Consider the following 16722-nt stretch of genomic DNA (forward strand, 5'->3'; position numbering starts at 1 on the left):
TCAGTCATGTCAGACTCTTAGCGACCTCATGGACTGCAGCCTAGCAGGCTCCTCCATCCATGGGATTTTCCAGGCAAGAGTACTGGAGTGGGGTGCCATTGCCTTCTCCAAGATTATGTTAGAAATAGTATAAAAACAAGTATTTAAAAAGAAGTCTTATATAAATAGAAGGTGAAATGAAAAAGTTTAGTATCAAAAAGAAAATAAGAAAGTGATTTTAAAAGACTTGAGAAAAAAGTGGTAGATAAGATGGTCATAGAGGGGGGTCCCCAAAGAAGAAAACTAAAGCAGTAGAGAACAAATACTAAAATACTAACAACAGTTTTGGGGTTTTTTTTTGGCCACACCACCCAGCTTGCAGGATCCTAGTTTGCCCACAAGGGATAGAACCTGGGTCCGCAGCAGTAAAAGCAAATCCTTAATTACTGGATCTCCAGGGAATTCCCTAAAAATACTACGTCAAGAAAACTGTCCCAATGAGAAAAAAAATGACTTGAAGTCATATACTGAAAAGGTATACTGCATATGTAAGAAAATCAACTCAGAACAATCAACTCCAAGACACAACTTAGTAAAGTTATTAAATACATAAGAAAAAAAAATATACTGAGCACCCAGGCAAAAATATGACTGGGACTTACTTCATAATAATCTGGAGAGTTAATGACAGCAGGTAGGAGAGTAACTAAAAGCAGACTGGCCATGAGTTGATAACTGTTGAAGATGAACAGAAAATGCATACACTATTCTGTATGCATCTGTGCATGTGTAAGGCTTTTCATGGAGTATGAATGAACTACTGCTCTTCACACAATAAGGAAAAAAAAAATCTCACAAATTTTGGGCTGAACAAAAAGAAGCCAGATAAAAGTGAGAATGCAGTGTGATCTTATTTACATTAGGTTTTAAAAAAGGCAAAACAAATCTATGACGTTAAAAGTCAGGACAGTGATTACCCTTGAGGAAATAAAAACTGAGAGCGGGCCAAAGGATGATTCTGCTGTACTGAAAGTATCCTCTTTTTGTTTGGGGCATTAGTCACATAGGTATGCCTGCTTTGTTAAAATTCATAAAATTGTACACTTACTTACCACTGAAAGTCCTTTTCTGTATGAATACTGCACTTCTTAAAAAAGGTTTTATGATTCTCAAAATTCAAAGTAGTGAATAAACAACTATTTGCTGTATATTCTAAGAAAGCTTATTTCTATACTCAATTTCAGTGGATATTCTTGCAAGACAGCTATACTACTGATGATATACCCAACTTTCTGCCAATAAAAACAATCAAGCATACACCCAAACCCAGATACTGAAAGAAAGTTAACCTGTACCTTCAGCCTCCTGAATGAATCAATATATCTGTACAATATATAACAAGCAGTCAAAGTGACTGCTGTGTATACTTACGTACACACATAGAGAGCTACTGCTCAACACTGAAATGCCTCAAGTGGTGCTAAGTCCACAAAGCCTACACTGCTATATCAATAACACTACAGCAGTGTGACTTAGCACATTTGACCAACCTAACTAACCAGAGTATACAAACACATACTGTACAACATGCCCAACCTTCATCTTGAAGGCACTGAGGGACAATCGTATAAGTCAATGATAAGTACCCTGCCTGTTGTGAAGGAAGATACATACACCTTCTCACCAATACAAAATAAAAGCTAGACAAGATAAAAAATTCTTTTAAAAAATAAAACTGGACAAGATACACGAATCTGAATGCTGTACTATAACTATGTAAGATGTTATCATTGAGGAAACTGGTTAAAATTATGGCACATCTCTTTGTATCATCTCTTACCATGCACATGAATCTATAATTACCTTAAAATGAAAAGTTTAGTTAAAATTTTTAGAAATAAAAGATTTCTTAGAAGGTAGCTTTGAATATATACAGTAATATGTTATACATAGCTCATTTTTCTCCTTCACGCTCTTAAAGAGCTCCTTCCTTTAAAAAAAAAAAAAAATCAAGGGGGAAGAAAAGATATACCAATCTAAGCCACACTCTGACTGGTACAGTCTTTGTTTAATACAGAAATAAAATCTATTGCAAGAACTTCTGGATATATACTCAAATTATTGGAACCAGAATCTCAAAAGAGATATCTGCACGCACGTGTTCACAGCAGCGTTATTCACACAGCTAATAAGGAGAAGCGACCCAAATGTCCATCAATGGATGAACAGATAAATGAAATGCATACACACACAACAGAATGTTACTCATCATTTTTGAAAGAATTCTCTCAAGTTATGACATGGGTGTCCTTGAGGACATCATGCTAAGTGAAATAAGTCAGCCACCAAACAACAATAATTAAATGAAGGACCAGAGTCTAGGCAAATAAACAGTCATTGATTAATGGGCATAGAGTTTCAATTCTGGAAATCCATTATCCAACAATGTGAGTATACATAACACTGTTAAACTTGATCATGGTAGAGATGGTAAATTTTATGTTGTGTTTTATATCACAAATAAAAAAATATATTTAATGTTTTCAAATGAAATCTGAACAAATATGTCATATGCAGACTTGATTTCTAAGAATAGTTATTCAAGTTGAAAGAATATGATCTCAGATGAAAGAATAAAACTGCTAGAAGAGATAAAGACATAAAATATTAATATACTGCTCTATCTGCTCAATTTAAATATGTTAAGCTTCATGATACAGGTAAGTATAAGCCAATGTTGATTGCTTAAAACTACAATAAAATCTGTGGAAGTTAAAATACATGGAGTAAAATATCAAGTTCCTGAGAAATCTCTATGCAGGTCAAGAAGCAACAGTTAGAACTGGACATGGAACAACAGACTGGTTTCCAATCAGGAAAGGAGTACGTCAAGGCTGTATATTGTCACCCTGCTTATTTAACTTATATGCAGAGTACATCATGCAAAACGCCGGTTTGGACAAAGCACAAGCTGGAATCACAATTGCCAGGAGAAATATCAGTAACCTCAGATATGCAGATGACACCACCCTTTTGGCAGAGAGCTAAGAAGAACTAAAGAGACTCTTGATGAAAGTGAAAGAGGAGAGTGAAAAAGTTGGCTTAAAACTCAACATTCAGAAAACGAAGATCATGGCATCTGATCTCATCACTTCATGGCAAATAGATGGGGAAACAAGGGAAACAGTGACAGACTTTACTTTTGGGGGGGCTTCAAAATCACTGTGGATGGTGACCACAGCCATGAAATTAAAAGACACTGCTCCTTGAAAGAAAAACTGTGACAAACCTAGACAGCATGCTAAAAAGCAGAGACATTACTTTGCCAACAAAGGTCCATCTAGTCAAAGCTATGGTTTTTCCAGTAGTCCTGTATGGATGTGAGAGTTGGACCATAAAGAAAGCTAAATGCCGAAGAACTGATGCTTTTGAACTGTGGTGTTGGAGAAGACTCTTGAGAGTCCCTTAGACTACAAGGAGATCCAACCAGTCAATCCTAAAGGAAATCAGTCCTGAATATTCATTGGAAGGACTGATGCTGAAACTGAAACTCCAATACTTTGGCCACCTAATGTGAAGAGCTGACTCATTTGAAAAGACCCTGATGCTGAGAAAGATTGAAGGCAGGAGGAGAAGGGTACAACAGAGGATGAGATGATTCCATGGCATCACCAGCTCAATGGACATGAGTTTGAGTAAACTCTGGGAGTTGATGATGGACAGGAAAGCCTGGCATGCTGCAGTCTGTGGGGTCGCAGAGTCGGACACAACTGAGCGACTGAACTGAACTGAAAATGGCAAAAAGCAGGAAAAGGTAAATGAAAAGACTATTGGTAAGGTTCTTCAAAGTACTAACTTAAATGGCCTATACTAAGTCAAGGATGTAAGTTGTCACTTCTAGAGTGATCACTAAAAGAGTAATAAAAAGTTATCAGTAAAACAGAGAATAGAAAAACAGATTAACACAAATATTTCATGAGGCAAAAAACTAGAAAAAAATGGGAGCAAAAACAGAATCAATAGAAAACCAATAGAAATAAACCTAATAAAGTCAATATACTTAAATTCAATTATAATAGTAACTATGCTATATGTAAAAGGACTGTATAGTCCAATTCAAAGATTTCAGATTGGATGAAATACACTGTATGCTATTTACAAGTTAAGTTTAAATATAAAAACATCAGATCAGATCAGATCAGTCGCTCAGTCGTGTCCAACTCTTTGCAACCCCATGAATCACAGCACACCAGGCCTCCCTGTCCATCACCAACTCTCAGAGTTCACTCAGACTCACGTCCATCGAGTCAGTGATGTCATCCAGCCATCTCATCCTCTGTCGTCCCCTTCTCCTCCTGCCTCCAATCCCTCCCAGCATCAGAGTCTTTTCCAATGAGTCAACTCTTCACATGAGGTGGCCAGAGTACTGGAGTTTGAGCTTTCGCATCATTCCTTCCAATGAACACCCAGGACTGATCTCCTTCAGGATGGACTGGGTGGATCTCCTTGCAGTCCAAGGGACTCTCAAGAGTCTTCTCCAACACCACAGTTCAAAAGCATCAATTCTTCGGCGCTCAGCCTTCTTCACAGTCCAACTCTCACATCCATACATGACCACAGGAAAAACCATAGCCTTGACTAGACGGACCTTTGTTGGCAAAGTAATGTCTCTGCTTTTGAATATGCTATCTAGGTTGGTCATAACTTTCCTTCCAATGAGTAAGCACCTTTTAATTTCATGGCTACAGTCACCATCTGTAGTGATTTAGTATGAAAAAGCATGAAAACATTAGCTAAAATAAAGCTTGTATTCTCATATTAATATCTGATAAGTAAACTTTTTTAATTATGAAAGTGATTTTATTTAACTGATTATAAGTAAAACCATATAAAAGAAACAGTCTAAAAATCAGAGTTATAAACTATTCAGTGAAAGATGTTTTTAAAAGCTAAGTCATTCTCCTTTTGAGGATTCTAAACAAACATAACAATACATGTAAAATATTATATTGCATATAATACAAAGAACTTTACAGAAATGCTGTATTCTTTTTCCTTCACTTTTGCAAACACATCTTTCTATAACCCCATGAACTGTAGCCTGCCATGCCCCTCTGTCCATGGATTCTCTAGACAAGGATAATGAAGTATGTATATATATATTTTTTCTTCTTTTTATTTTGAGATATGACAAGCAGACTTTAAGGCAAAAAAAAAAAATATTTCTGAAGATAAAGACAGATACTCATGGTGATAAAAGTACCAATTTGAATGAATATGTGATAAACTTAAATTTGTATTCACCTATAGAAATCCTTTATAAGATAAATGTTTTATACGTATTTTATACCAACCATTGGCCGCCAGTCTGGAATTGATTTTTTTTAAATAACAACTTCATTGAATTCCAATTAATATACCATCTAATTTATCTATTTTAAAAGGTAAAAATAGGGCTTCCCTCGTGGTACAGTGTCCATGTTCCCAAAGCAGGGGGCCCAGGTTCAGTCCCTGGTCTGGCAACTACATCCCACAGAGAGCAACTAAGAGTTTGCACACTGCAACTAAGACCTGGCACAGCCAAATAACTAAATTTAAAAAAAAAAATAAAATTTTTTAAAAAAGGTAAAACAAAAAAAGTTTTTTAGTACATTCAGACTTGTGCAATCACCACCACAATCAATTTCAGAACATTTCCATCACCTCCTAAAAAACCATGGTACCCATTAACAACCATGCACACACTCAGCTCCAATCTGGAGTCCTGCTGCTGCTGCTGCTAAGTCGCTTCAGTCATGTCTGACTCTGTGCGACCCCATAGATGGCAGCCCACCAGGCTCCCCCGTCCCTGGGATTCTCCAGGCAAGAATACTGGAGTGGGTTGCCATTTCCTTCTCCAATGCATGAAAGTGAAAAGTGAAAGTGAAGTTGCTCAGTCATGTCAGACTCTTAGCGACCCCATGGACTGCAGCCTATCAGCCTCCTCCATCCATGGGATTTTCCAGGCAAGAGTACTGGAGTGGGGTGCCATTGCCTTCTCCGAATCTGGAGTCCTAGATATCCACTAAGCAATCCACTAATCTATTTTCTGTGTACAGATTGCCTCCTATGGGCATTTCCTATAAATGGAACCATATAATATGTGGTGCTTTGAGATCTGGCTGTTTTATCCAATTACAGTATCAGGCTCAGAGTCCAGTTTCTGTGAGCTCTATCAGATCTGGTGCAGCTCCTTTGGTGCGGCTGCTTGACCGACTGAGGAACTGAGATCACCCTCCTCACGTACACCCAACACGCATGGTGAGAAGCACAAAGGATCCATACAGGAGAAGAATGGGAGACAGAGGACAGCTACTCAATCAGAGCAGCAGTTTGGGAGTTCAGCGAGGTGATGTTGCAGGGATCTTCTCTGCAGGCAGAGAATGCTCCTTGATGAGGACACTGTCTCCTTGGGAGTGGCTCCCGATCTATTATTCTTTCCCTCCCTTGGCTATACAGACAGATCCTGGCCAGATCCACCCCAAGGAATGTGCTGTGTGTGTCCCTCTGCTTCTTCCCCATCCCCGTTCAACCTCTCATCTGCCTAGTGCCCCAACCCCCATCTTGTTTCAGATTCTTATTAACCAAGCTCTCGGGCGGGCTGCGGGGCGGGGGTGGGCGGGGGTAGTCATGCTTTCAGAAAAGTAGGCAAACTAATTATCCTTTATAATGTTTATTATTTATTAATAAAATAGAATTCACACACACACTTTCAAAACACCAGAAAAAAAAATAGGAGAATAGCTACAATCCAGGCTATATGGAAAGCCACAGCACTCAGAAGAAGGCTTAGAACACCCATGGTACGTGGCTCACTGAAAAATCCTGAAGATCCTGTGCAGTTGGAACCCAGGTAAAACCTACTGTAATTTACTCCCTAAAATAATCATACTGGGTCTTCTCTCAAAGCCTCTTTTTATTTTATTTTTTTTTTCAAAGCCTCTTTTTAAAAAGGAGGGGGGAAACTGAGAAACACCATCCAACTCCAGTTCTGCAGCAGCCTCACATACATTCTACAATATTTATTTGGTGTTAAAAAAAGTCTCTGCTACCCCACCTTGTCACTTGGCTCTTCCTTCCTCTCACCTCCTGCTCCGTCTTCTACGATGAATCGGCAACAAATTTCAGCTTCCAGTGACAGCTTCCCCAGGGAAAACTATACCCACTACACTGAACCAGCAAGACTCAGGGATGCCAATTAGAAGGTAATTTTATCTGTGTTGTGTCCTCTTAATTTTTTTTCCAGAAATGACCCTTAAGTCTATGAAAAGATACACACCTTCTCTCATAATAAGAAAGATGAATATTAAAATTATGTTGAGATGCCATTTCTCACCTATTGAACTGGTAAAATGCCAAAAGTTTAAAATGCATTGCTGTTCATGTTTTGGGAAGATAGGCACTCTCATACGTTACGGGGGGGTTTAAAGGGTACAACTTCTCTGGAGGGTCTTTTAGCAATATTTACCAAATGTACTTAACCTTTGGCCCAGAAATTCCACTTTCAGAAAATGAGTTCCACCAATATACCTGTGTATGTAACCTGACATGTACAAATTTATACACACACACACATACACACACAGTTTTCATTGCATTACTTTCTGTAATAGTCAAAGACTATAAATCCGAAGCATCTGGCAATAGGGAACAGGTTAAATAAACTATGGTATATTTAAATAAACTGGTACTGGTCTATATGGTACAGGTTAAATATGGTACAGGTTAAATAAACTATGGTACATCTACCGTGAACTCTAGAATACTATGGAACTGTAAAGAGAAAGAAGATCTCTACATACTGATATATAGGAAGATCTCCCAGCTACATTGTTAAGTTAAAAAAAAAAACACACACACACACACGTGACTTCACAGAAGATATCCGGGAATCCATCCTTCTACCTAACAACTACTGGACCAGCAATAATTGTCTAAAGGTAAATATTTTGGAACTCTGGAGTTCAGTCAAACACTTGCAACACTCACAGCAGAGCTTGACAAAGGGATTGGTAAATTTTGGTGGTTTAACCTCTTGCATAGCAGTTACCACGCCTCAGCCCCTCAGCAGACAGCCTTGGGTACAACAGCCCACATTCCAGGGAAGATCTTCATGACATTAGATTTGGCAATGATTTGTTGGACGTGATACCGAGAGTACAGGCAAAAAAAACAAAAACAAATAGAATATGACTTCATCAAAATTAAGCTTTTGTACATCAGGCTTCTGGTAAAGAATCCGCCTGCCAATGCAGGAGACCCAAGAGACATGGTTTCAATCCCTGGGTTGGAAGATCCCCTGGGGAAGAAAATGGCAACCCACTTCAGTATCCTTGCCTGGAAAATTCCATGCACAGTGATGGGTTACAGTCTGTGGGGTCACAAAGAGTCAGACACACACACACACATCAAAGCACACTACTGAGAAAGTGAAAAGACAACCCACAGGATGGGAAAAATGTCTACAAATTATATATCTAATACAAGGTTAATATCCAGAATATATAAAGTACTCTTTCACCTCAACAATACAAAATGACTAACCCAGTTCAAAAACAGAGAAAGAACTTGAAAAAACATTTCTCCAGAGAAGACAAATGGCCAAAAGGCGCATGAAAAGGCACAGCATCAGTCATTAGGAAATGCAAATCAACACTACAATGATATGCCACTTCACAAACATTAGGACTGATATTATCAAAAGCAAACAGAAAATAGGTGTTGGATGTGGAGAAAAGGGAACCCTCCTGTCTGGCTGGTCAGAAGGTAAAATGGTACAGTCACTGTTAGAGAAGCAGCCTGGCGGTTCCTCATAAAGGTAAACACACAGTTACCAAGCGACCCATCATTCTCCATCTAAGTTAAAAAGGTAAATTTCATATGACTCATGTTTTATGGCAATGAAAAAAAAAGGTCTGAAAGGTATGCTACATTTTTTGTAAGAATAGGAGATTCATATTTGCTTACTGCATCGAGAAATACTGAACCAATAAACATAAAAATGTTTACCTGCAAGAGGAGACATGAACTTGGGTGAACTCCAGGAGACGGTGAGGGACAGGGAGGCCTGGCGTGCTGCAGTCCATGGAGTCGCAAAGAGTCAGACACGGCTTGGTGACTGAACAAGAGGAGAATGACAACTGGGGAGATGGGGACAGATGTGAGAAGGCTTTCTCAGTGTACACTATTCATATCATTTTATTTATTGACATAGTTGATTTACCTGTATGCAGGTCAGGAAGCAACAGTTAGAACTGGACATGGAACAACAGACTGGTTCCAAATAGGAAAAGGAGTACGTCAAGGCTGTATATTGTCACCCTGCTTATTTAACTTATATGCAGAGTACATCATGAGAAATGCTGGGCTGGAAGAAGCAAAAGCTGGAATCAAGATTGCCGGGAGAAATATCAATAACCTCAGATATGCAGATGACACCACCCTTATGGCAGAAAGTGAAGAGAAACTCAAAAGCTTCTTGATGAAAGTGAAAGTGGAGAGTGAAAAAGTTGGCTTAAAGCTCAACATTCAGAAAACGAAGATCATGGCATCTGGTCCCATCACTTCATGGGAAATAGATGGGGAAACAGTGGAAACTGTGTCAGACTTGATTTTTCTGGGCTCCAAAATCACTGTAGATGGTGACTGCAGCCATGAAATTAAAAGGCACTTACTCCTTGGAAGGAAAGTTATGACCAACCTAGATAGCATATTCAAAAGCAGAGACATTACTTTGCCAACAAAGGGCTGTCTAGTCAAGGCTATGGTTTTTCCTGTGGTCATGTATGGATGTGAGAGTTGGACAGTGAACAAAACTGAGTGCCGAAGAATTGATGCTTTTGAACTGTGGTGTTGGAGAAGACTCTTGAGAGTCCCTTGGACTGCAAGGAGATCCAACCAGTCCATTCTGAAGGAGATCAGCCCTGGGATTTCTTTGGAAGGAATGATGCTAAAGCTGAAACTCCAGTACTGTGGCCACCTCATGTGAAGAGTTGACTCATTGGAAAAGACTCTGATGCTGGGAGGGATTGGAGGCAGGAGGAGAAGGGAACGACAGAGGATGAGATGGCTGGATGGTATCACTGACTTGATGGACGTGAGTCTGAGTGAACTCCGAGAGTTGGTGGACAGGGAGGCCTGGCGTGCTGTGATTCGTGGGGTCACAAAGAGTCAGACACGACTAAGTGACTGAACTGAACTGAGTTGATTTACAATGTTGTATTAGTCTCTGGTATTCAGCAAAGTGATTCAGTTATACATTTATACATATATTTTTCAGGTTCTTTTCCATTATAGGTTATTACAAGATACTGAATATAATTCCCAGTCCTATATATAGTGGGACTTCACTGTTTATCTACTTTACATACAGTGCTATGTATCTGTCAATCCCAAGGTCCTAATTTCTCTCTCACCCCTTTTCCCCTTTGGTAACCGTATGTTTGTTTTCTATGTCTGTGAGTCCATTACTGTTTTGGCAATAAGTTCATTAGTATCATTCTTTTTAGACTTCACATATAAGGGATATCATTTTATATTGGTCTTTCTAGCCTGGCTTTACCTCAGTTACTAGGAGGTAATTACTATGGATCTCTAGGTCCAACCATATGGCTGCAAATGGCATTATTTCATTCTTTTTTATGGCTGGGTAATATTCCACTGTATATATGTACCACATCTTCTTTATCCATTCATCTGCCAATTAACATTTAGCATACTTCCACATCTTGGCTATTCTACATAGTGCTGCTATGAACATTGGCAAGTATCTTTCTGAATTAGTGTTTTGGTCTTTTCTGGATATACGCTCAGGATAGGGATTGCTGGATCATATGGTAACTCTATTTTTAGTTTTTTAAGGAAAATCCATTTTGTTCTTCATAGTGGCTATATATTTTCATAACATTTTTCTTTTAAATCATGCAATGTATTACCTATACAAAATGAATGTATTTTTCAAACAATAAGCAAAAATTATTCAGATATATTCTTTTTTTTTTTTTTTAACATTGAACAAGGGTTTATTAGGACATTGGCTTTATAATAATAAAACTTAATTTCTCAGACAATTCAAAAAGAATATATTAAGCACATGAAAAATCATATAGTCTCAGTAATAGTAGAACTGCAAGTAAAATCACACATTATTTTTATTTCAGAGAAATGGGAAAGGTTTTTTTAAAATGTTCAGTGCTGATAAAGATGTGAAAAATAAGACATTTGTGGTTCAATCATATTCCAGAGATCCTTCCAGAAGGAAGTTAGCGATAACTAGCTAACTAACTTTATATGTCCATGTGTCTTGATCCAGCAGTTTCATGTCTAGGAGTTTACTTAGGAAAATAATTAGATGAGTCCAGAGGACTTTCAGATAGATGGAGATATAAAAATGTCAGCTTTACTTCTGATGAAAAAAAAAAAAAAAAATTTTTTTTTTTTTTTGAGGATTGTTTTGAGCAGTATGTCCACCTGGGCAGTTTACCCAGGGAAAAGTTACACTTGTCAAAGGTTGCTGCCTCAGGTTACATGGTTCTGGGATAGAGAAGAAAGGCTGCTGCTGCTGCTAAGTCGCTTCAGTCGTGTCTGACTCTGTGCGACCCCATAGACCGCAGCCCACCAGGCTCCGCTGTCCCTAGGATTCTCCAGGCAAGAACACTGGAGTGGGTTGCCATTTCCTTCTCCAATGCATGAAAGTGAAAAGTGAAAGTGAAGTCGCTCAGTCGTGTCCGACTCTTCGTGACCCCATGGACTGCAGCCTACCAGGCTCCTCCATCCATGGGTATTCAGATATATTCTTCCCTGCCCCTCAATGAAAATGAAAGCAGTCACATGATTTTTCTGACCATGCTTACATAATTAAAGGTCCTGTAGTCACTTTAAATCACATAGTCTCAATTCCATTTCAAATAAAATGTTTATCCCATAAAATGATGAGAGCTTCAAGGTTAATACCAGGTGAGATCTCATCTCACAGACGACCTCTGCGGTGGGCATACCTTTTCAATGCTGGAGGAGAGCATGGCCCCTTACCCCTATGCAGGTGTCCACCCCTCCTCACTGGGATTTTACTAACCTTCTTGTCTGACCTCCCTCCTCAACTCCACCCCGAGGACACAGAAGTGTTATTTCACCAGTAGTCATGAGGCGGTCTCACAATTTCTGTGCTCATAGATATTTAAAGCTCTTCCCCTTTGGGGGCTCTTCGTGCGTCCTGAGAAGATACCACCCACAGATCACTGTTGCATTTTCACCAGCAATTCCCTGACTCTATTGAAGTCGTCTATTCACTTCTACCCACTGGAACTGTGATGGGGCTCTGCCAACTTCTCCTCAATGAGCCTTTCACCCTTTCCATGGCCATTAGGTCAGATTATGCAATGACCCCAGTCAGGTTCTCGCCACATCTCATTCATGGGAAATACTCGTGCGTGGATTGCCTAACAAACTCTGGAAGAAAAGGCTGGTTACAGTCTACTACTTGCGCCCTTCCAAGCAGCAAGCCAGCTTCAGCCCTCCATCTCTGGCTTTCCTTAAACGGAGGCACCCATCAGTGCACCAGCCGTGACCTGATAACTTCAGAGGACACACAGGAAGCTTTCAAAGCGGCGTCTCTCTTCTGACTTGAGGTGAGGGAGATAGCGCATGCCTGCTTGTCTCCGTTGAGAGGGAAGCAGGGTCCACACTCAGCAACAGCTCTCTCCGAAGAAATCCTTTCAAAACTTCCTCTCCCTTAAACTGGAGAAAACACAACACCTTGGACAAATTATCAAAATTAATATAACCAATGAGAGCCAGATAGATAGGTACTCTAGATGTGATAACTCTAAGAAAAAAATGTATCATTAGTGTGGCATTTTGACTAGGGATCACAAACTGGATAGAATCATGAGAGAACAGTAAAACTCAAAATGAGAACTGTTCTCTTGGATTAAAAAAAAATTTTTACAGTATTCTTCAAAACCATCATTATTATAAAAGACAAAGAAAGGCTCAGGAACTGTTCCAGATAAAGGAGACAAAAGAAACAATTAAATGCAATACGTCGACTGCAACCTCTAGTGGAGGAAAAAACAAGTGCTGTCAAGGACATTATGAAGTCAGCTGACAAACTGGATAGTGAATGGAAGATTATTTTAAAGTACTGCTAATGTTAAAAATCTTCCTGAGGTTAACAACTGTACTGGGGTCACGTAAGAGAATGTCCTTTTTGTCAGGAAATATTCAGTGAAGTATCTGGAAACAAAGGGGCATAATGCCTGCAGCTTATTCTTAAATAATTTAGAAAAATATAGAGAAGGATAATAAATCTCTCTTTAACAAAAAAGTAAGTAATATAAAATGTTTATAGTAACTGAATCTGGATAAAAGGTAAATAGGTGATTTTTTTTCTATAATTCCTGTAACTTTTCTATAAGTTTGAAAGTATTTCCAAATAAAAAGCTTTTTATTAAAAAAAAACAAAAAAAAAAAAAACAAAAAAACTGCTCTCTTCTATGTCTCACTGCTGATCCTGTGAAAAGTAAAGGGATCAAGAGTCACAGATCTGATTTTTAACAAATCTTTCTTTGTAATCACTTTAATGTAAAAAAAAAAAGCATACAAATAGAAAGCATCACTATGAAAACTCGGTTTGAAAAATACACAAATGAATCCTGTGCACCTAGGACATATCTTACCAAACGGAACACTGTCAATATTTTAGGCACTCCCTCACCCACATGTGGGCTTCCCAGGGGCTCAGGGGTAAAGAGTCCGCTGGCCAACGCAGGAACCACAGAAGACGCAGGTTGCATCCCTGGGTCGGACATGACTGAGCACACACCCACACGTGCCTTTTCCCAGCCACACCTCCATCAGTCCACTCCAAGTAATCACTATCCTGAATTTTGTGATGCTTGTTCTTTTCCTCATGTTTTTTATCACAAACGTATGTATAGTTTTACAAGGTATAATTTAAATGTGCCTCTTTTACATTTAAAACAAATAAAAGGTACTGTGGTATAAATTTTGTGTCCTCCCCCATCAAATTCCTATGTTGAAACCTAGCCCCCAAGGTGATGATGGCATTAGGAGGTGGGGCCTCTGGGAGGTGATTAGGTCATGAGTGTGGGACCCTCCTGAATAGGATTACTGGTCTGTTATGAAAAAGACCCCTAGAGCTCCCCAGACCCCCTGCCATATGAGGCTGTAAGTCTGCAACCAGAAGCTGGCTCTTACCCAACCATGCAGGCCACCCTAATCTTGGACTTCCAGCCTTCACAACTGTGAGCAGTAAATTTCTGCTGTTTATAAGCCACTCTGCACGGCAGCCTGAATGGACTAAAACAAAATGATATAATATTTAGTTTTCTATGACTTGCTTTTTTTTACTCAACACTAAATTTCTGAGATTCATTCACAGTAATGAGCACAGCTAAGGTTCATTCATGTTCATTACTGTAAGGTAGGTCAATGTACGACTATACCACGGTCTCTGCATCCAACTTACCGGTGGTGAACATGGTGTTGCTTCTATGTTTTAGTCATTCTTAAATAACATTGCTGTTCCAATTGGACTGTTCTTGGGCCATTTTTTAAAACAACTGTCTTTGCTGTCACTGCTTTGCAGTGCCCTTACTGTCCATATATCTGTGGGTCTGATTCTGGATTCCGTTCCGGTCATCTGTTTCTCTATTCCTGTGTCAGTTCAACACTGTCTCGATTACTATGCCTATAGGGTAAATTTTAAGACACTGTAGTAACCTTACTATTTTTCCTTAGGAATGTTTTGGTTATTCTTGGATCTTTGCTCCTTCATATCAATTACAGATTTAGCATCTCAAATTCAAAGCAAAACTCTGTTGGGGAACTGGAATTTCAGTGACTCTTTGGGCAGAATTAGCATTCTCACACAATACTGAATCTTGCTTATCCACATAAAATAGCTCTACACTTATTTAGATCTCTTGAATAAACTCTTCATTTTTCTAAGGTAGTTCATAATTTTTGGTGTTATAATAAATGGAATTTAAAAAAATTACATTTCTAATAGATTTTTTTCCTAGTGTTTGACAGTAATTGAGTTCTTATTAGTGCTGGAGTATCCAGTGACCTCGCTCAACATTATTTATTCTAATAATTCATCTGCTGATTATTTAGTTTTTCTATATTGACAATCATATCATTTCTAAAAATGTTGGCCTTCTTTTTTGCAAATGTTATATTTCTTCTCACATTACTTGAGAATAACTCTCAATACAAAATGTGAATGAATGTGATGATTTGGGACATCTTTGTCTTATTCCTAATACAAAAGAAATGTTAACATTTCACAATTAAGTATATTTGCTGTTGGTTTTTGGAGATGGGCTTTATTGGGCTACGGGAGTTCCTTCATATTACTAGCTTGTTAAGAGTGTTCTCTTTTTATTTTTCTGCAATTAAGATATGATCATCTTAATAATAAAGGGTTTCATCCTTTATTCTCCTAATCTAGTAAATTACATATATTAACTGTAACAAAATGGATTTTTGAATGTCAAACTAACTTGCATTTCTGGGATGAGTCCAATTTGGTCATAATGTATTTGTCATTTTTATTCATCACTGGATTCAATTTGCTAAGATCCTTTCTAGGATTTATAAATGAGATGCACCTATAAGTTTCTTCTCTTGTTAGCTTCTTGTCTTTGTTAGCTTTTGGGGCTGCTTTAACTCAATCTCTTTCATAAAGAATAATGAAAATTTCATAAAGAAACAGTAATGAGAGTGACAATAAACAGTATCCTTGATACTGAAATAATTACTCTCTTATATTAGAATAATAATTACCATCATCCTACTCCCCTTTTCTTATTCCCTCTTCTTATTTACAGAGAATAATATAAAAGAATAATGATGCATACTATGTTACATCTTTTTCTTCAAGCTTTCATATTATGTGGAATTTGAGCAAGTATAGGAAAAAATGTAAATAATGATAGAATTAAATACTTAAGTTCTAATTCCTAATTTCTAATCAAACTATCTACCTAAAACAGTTTGCCTACTAAATAGGAGTAAAAACTGCACTTTGGAAATAAATGGTGCTCTATAATTTTCCACTGAATTCTTTAGGACTGTTTCTTAGTACCATGTCATGCCAAGAGTTAATATGTTATTCCACTTACAAAGATATGTCAATGACTAAGCATGAAAAATAATTTTAAGAAATACTGATAGAAAAAAATAAAGGCAAAGACCTACATATTTTGCTGCTTCCTTGAAAAGTTTAACTGCAGCTGCTGAAAGCATTCACGTGCTAGCTCCACAGCACACAAGAGGAAAGCTGGGCCTGAAGTGAGAGTTGGACTTGAAAGTTTTATTTGTTAAGTACAAACAAGACTGTTGACTCAGTTCTCAACGGGAAAGGTAATGTCCTTGGCCCAGCAGTTCAAAACCTAAACCAAACAAATGTTGTATAAACTATGTAGTGACAATTTGAATGAAAATAGGTGTAATTATATTCTAATCTTTCCAGAATAGGAACCTGAAGTAAATGTGTAAAAACTTTACCTCTCATTACCTTATTTTGAAACTGTGGACCATTATTTTCCAAGACTGCCATTTTAAAAGTTATAAAAGCAATAGGAAATCGCCGAGTTAAACATATACAGTGTAGTTATTTAGGCATCAGTTCCCACACTCTGGAACCTTCCACATGTCACATGGCTACATGATATTCCC

Source organism: Bubalus bubalis, chromosome 13 (genome assembly GCF_019923935.1).
Source record: "Bubalus bubalis isolate 160015118507 breed Murrah chromosome 13, NDDB_SH_1, whole genome shotgun sequence".
NCBI classification, from domain to species: domain Eukaryota; kingdom Metazoa; phylum Chordata; class Mammalia; order Artiodactyla; family Bovidae; genus Bubalus; species Bubalus bubalis.